Raw genomic sequence first — 4,935 nt, 5'->3', positions numbered from 1 at the left:
TATGAATTTGAAGAATCCCTAAACTGAGTGGAAGAAGTGGTTAAGGAGGGCAGTCAGGGAGGTGAGCAGTCCCTCCTGGATAAGAGATTGACAGGATGAAGGATGTGAGAAGGGCGTTCTATCTATGGAGGAGCTGAGTGGCTCAGAGTCCCACATGGCACAGAAAAACATCAATGGTGCTGCCAGGAGTGAGGGATCTTGGACAGCCCTGCAGAGGAGAGGCTGAGTTGGGAGAAGCACTGATTCCATGTTTTAAGGTGTACAGACCTAAGTTACACTGTGTATGGGCTTCCAAGAAGGTGTGACAAGAGGAAGGAGGTGGGGCCAGGACCTGGCAGACCCACTCCTCACGCTTTCTGCTGGCTCTCGGGGTAATGGCTGCTGGAGTCGGAAAGAAACCTGGAATGTCTGAGGATCCAAATCCTGGACAGGTTTTGGAAGGATTGGTAGGTCAGATTGCCCTTTCACCTCTACATCGTGTTTTCCTGTGAAAGAACTGGTCCGGCCCTGGCAGACTGGCCCCTGTCCCAGTGAGGTGGGCTTTCAGTGACCTGGAGCACATGCTTAGCAGGAGAGTCTCTGACCTAATTAAGAGGCTTTAAAATTTAAATCTGAGTCTTGAACTGTTTGGATGTAAGAAAAGGTGTTCCAAGATAGAAAGAACAGTCAATGGAAGAGGTATGCATTTTTTTAAGAGAAAAGTCTGCTGTAGGGGCCATTGCCAAGACAATACTTCTGTTCTCAGATGTCTATGTGTTAATTGCACTTTTAAATAGGCTTCACCTTCCTGTTTTAAAATAATACACGTGCACTATAGAAAATTTAGGAAAATATAGGTAAGGGTAAGACTGAAGCAAAAAGAGCCTATTGTCTCCCCCTCCCCCCTTAAGCGGTAACTACTGTTGGTCACTTTCTAGATTTCTTTTCATACTGTGTGTTCTAAAATGACAGTTTATCCCATTAAAATGGCCCGGCGCCACCCGCGCAGTGCCTGTTCCCAGACTGAGGCCCAGCCCCTCGCCCGTGCGCATCGCCCGCGCCGCGGCATGTCCGACAGATTGCCCTGCAAAGTCCCTGGCATCGGCCCGGCTGCCTGGGGCGCACGGCTGTGGGCACGGAGGGCGGGGCGATGCGCGGCCTGCTGCGCATGCGTGTGCGGGGCCTGCTGCGCATGCGAGAGCGGGGCTCGGCCTCCATGCCGCTGGAGGGCGCCCGCCTCGCTGGCTGCCTGCACCCGCCGCGGAGGCGGCGGTCCCCACGGAGACTCTCGTCACCCTGGGTGCTGCAACACCGTCTCCACCCAGGACCATGCGGCGGCTGCCATCGCCAAGGCTGGCATTCCAGTGTATGCCTGGAAGGGCGGAACGGACGAGGAGTACCTGTGGTGCATTGAGCAGCGCCGTGCTTCGAGGACGGGCCCCTCAGCAGGCTTCGGGATGGCGGGGGCGACCTCACGACCGCATCCCCACCACGCGCCCGCAGCTCCTGCCGGGCATCCGAGGCGTCTCCGAGGAGACCACGGCCGGGGTCCACGAGCGCCGCAAGATGGCGGCCAGTGGGATCCTGAAGGCCCTGCCATCGACGTCAGCGACTCCGTCACCAAGAGCAGATCTGACAGCCTCCGTGGCTGCCGGGAGTCCCTCGGAGACGGCATCGAGCGGGCCCCAGACGTGATGATGGCCGGCAAGGCAGCCGTGGTAGCAGGCTATGGCGGTGTGGGCGAGGGCTGGGCCCAGGCCTGTGGGGTTTCGGGCCCGCGTCGTCGTCACTGAGATGGACCCCATCGGCGCACTGTCGCGCTGCAGGCTGCCATGGAGGGCTATGAGGTGACCGCCCTGGATGAGGACTGTCAGGAGGACATCTTTCTTGGCTGGCACTTTGACCAGATGAAGGATGCTGCCATCGTGTGTAACACTGGACACTTGGACATGGACATCAGTGTCAAGTGGCTCAACGAGAACGCTGTGGAGAAGGTGAACATCAAGCCCTCAAGCCGCAGGTGCACTGGTACCGGCTGAAGAATGGGCGGCACATCATCCTGCTGGCTGAGGGTCAGCTGGTCATCCTGGGTTGTGCCATGGGCCACCCCAGCTTCCTGAAGAGTAACTCCTTCACCAACCAGGTGATGGCGAAGATCGAGCTGTAGACCCACCCAGACAAGTACCCTGTTGGGGTTCACTTCCTGCCCAGGAAGCTGGATGAGGCAGTGGCTGAAGCCCACCTGGGCAAGCTGAACGTGAAGTTGGCCAAGCTGACTGAGAAGCAGGCCCACTGCCTGGGCATGTCCCGTGATGGCCCCTTCAAGCTGGATCACGACTGCTACTGAGAGCCAGGTCTGGGCTTCACCTTCCAACTGCTGTCCTTGCCCAGGTCCTGCCTTTCCTCCCTAAGAGCAAACGGCACCAACTTTGTGACTGGTTTGTCAGTGTCCCCATCTACTCTTTAGGGCTGGTCACTCAGTGTTTGGCCTCTGCTGCAGCCCTCATACTGTTCCAAGTGTGGCAGCAGGAACTGAGGGGCCCCTTCTCAAGTCCAGGTCACAATGGAGGTACCAGCCACAGGGAACCATGAACTCACTGGTCTTGGAACTGCTCACTAAGTCAGTCCTTCCTTAGCCTCGAAGTCAGTAGTGGAGTCACAAAGCCCATGTATTTTGTCATCTAGGCCTTCACCTGGTCTGTGGACTTAGATCTGTATATTTGGTTTACGGGTCTGGTGGTTCCTCAGCCCACGAGAGATGAGGAGCTATATTGAAGGGCAAAGAGAAGCTGTTGTTTGAATTTTCCTGAGAGCTTGGCTTAGTGCTGGCCTTCTCTTAAACCTCATAACAACGAGGTTAGTACTTTTAGTCCTTGTTTTACAGGGGCTAGAATAGACTGTTAAGGGGCAACTGAGAAAGAACAGAGAAGTGACAGTCAGAGGTTGAGAGGGGCCAGAAAAACATAAAAGCAGGCATCGATCTGCTACCACTTTGTAACCAGATGGTTCCCATCACAACCTGGGTCAAAAAGAGAATAATTTGGCCTCTAATGTTTATAATGTTAAAATAAAGCAGGAATGTGGGTACATAAAGATCCTGATGCCTAAAAAAAAGTTGTAGATATTTTAGATAATGGGAAAATCACAAAGAAGAAAAATATACTCACAGTGCCATCTCCATGTTAACATAGTTTTTAACTTTTTATTTTGGAAAACTTCAAACATATATAACCTTTTAACATTTTTTTTTTTTTTTTGGTCTCACTCTGTCAGCCAGGTTGGAGTGTAGTGGTGCAATCATGATTCCCTGCAGCCTCGACCTCCCCAGGCTCAGGTGGTCCTTTTCCCCCAGCCTCTTGAGTAGCTTGGACTGCAGGTGTATGCCACTACACCCAGCTAATTTTTGTATTTTTTGCAGAGACAGGGTTTTGCCACATTGCCCAGACTGGTCTTGAACTCTTGGACTCAAGTAATCCTCCCTCCTCAGCCTCCCAAAGTGCTGGGTTACAGGAGTGAGCTAGCATGCCTGGCCTCCTGTTAACATTTTGATATATTTTATTTCTGTCTTGACTGTGTGTGTATTATCTATATATGTATATGTATATAGAGACACATAACCATATAGGTATATACACAGACATATAGGCAAAACTAGGATTATATCACATATTAAACAGGTTTTTTTTTTTTTTTTTTTTTTTTGAGCTGGAGTCTTGCTCTGTCACCCAGGCTGTAGTGCAGTGGCATGATCTCAGGTCACTGCAACCTCAGCCTCCCAGGTTCAAGTGATTCTCATGCTCAGCCTCCCAATAACTGAGATTACAGGTTCCCACCACCACACCCGGCTATTTTTTTTTTTTTGTATTTTTAGTAGAATGTAGAGGAAGATTTCCTTATGCCACTATTTTCGACTGCTCCATCCAGAACACCCTTCCAAAGGTAATTACGCATTCCTTCCTGCCTTCCTGCTGTGACTATTTTCTCCCAGGATTCCAGCAGCCCAGAATGACCTGCTACAGCCAGGGACTGAGGTGGCCTTTTGCACAGACAAACACGCATAATAGGCCCTGAGGAAAGTCTGCAGGTGGGAAATAGAATATTCCTGACCACCAGAAATTGTGATGATGGGTAGAGAGAGGTTGCTGTTTTGTTCACCCATTTTTCATCCAACATGTATTGAGCACTTAATATGTGCCAGGGTCAAGGGATATAAGGATGGAAAAGACAAATCCTTCTCTCAGGGAGTGCAGTAAAGCACAGGTGATTGCAAAACACAGGGAAGTGCTAAGAGAGAAGTGTCTGAATAAGCATTGGGGCAGAGACGAGAGAGTGTCCAGCTCTGCCTGGGTCGGACGAGAGCAGCTGATGCTGCAGCTGCCTGTGGGCTGGCATGGAGGAAGTGCCTGTATGTTGGCGGCTGAAGAAATACTAAGAACACAGTGGGGCACTGAGTTGGGGCCCGAAACCGTGAATCAGTGTGGGTTGATCTGTATCCTACATCCTGATTAGTAGCTTCATTGTGTATCCAGACAACCATCAGAAATCTGAGCATCTTCTTGGATTCCTATTCCTCATGCCCCTGGTATTGGATGGATGATATTGTGGCACTGGATTGAATGGATGGATAATATCCATCCCATCAGGTGTCAAGCTCTGGTGCTCCCACCTCTGGAGAGCCCTTGAGGCAGCCTCATTCTCGTCACCACCACTGCCTCTGTCCTAGCTGAGGTCTTCATGCCTTTTTTTTTTTTTTTTTTTGAGACGGAGTTTCACTCATGTTACCCAGGCTGGAGTGCAATGGCGCGATCTCGGCTCACCGCAACCTCCGCCTCCTGGGTTCAGGCAATTCTCCTGCCTCAGCCTCCTGAGTAGCTGGGATTACAGGCACGCACCACCATGCCCAGCTAATGTTTTTTGTATTTTTAGTAGAGGCGGGTGGATCACGAGGTCAAGAGA

General features: G+C 51.5%; 1 pseudogene across 1 annotated transcript; it reads left to right on the top strand.

The window, feature by feature from the left end:
- The first annotated feature begins 1,046 nt into the window (after positions 1-1,046).
- On the top strand, positions 1,047-3,085 carry LOC116558591 (annotated as a pseudogene). The gene has a single exon (XR_004272084.1). The product of XR_004272084.1 is annotated as an adenosylhomocysteinase pseudogene (transcript).
- Positions 3,086-4,935: the final 1,850 nt, after the last annotated feature.

This window comes from Sapajus apella, unplaced genomic scaffold, assembly GCF_009761245.1.
Source record: "Sapajus apella isolate SASKATOON/1434 unplaced genomic scaffold, GSC_monkey_1.0 scaffold22, whole genome shotgun sequence".
NCBI classification, from domain to species: domain Eukaryota; kingdom Metazoa; phylum Chordata; class Mammalia; order Primates; family Cebidae; genus Sapajus; species Sapajus apella.
This window is presented reverse-complemented; position numbering and strand designations above follow the sequence as displayed.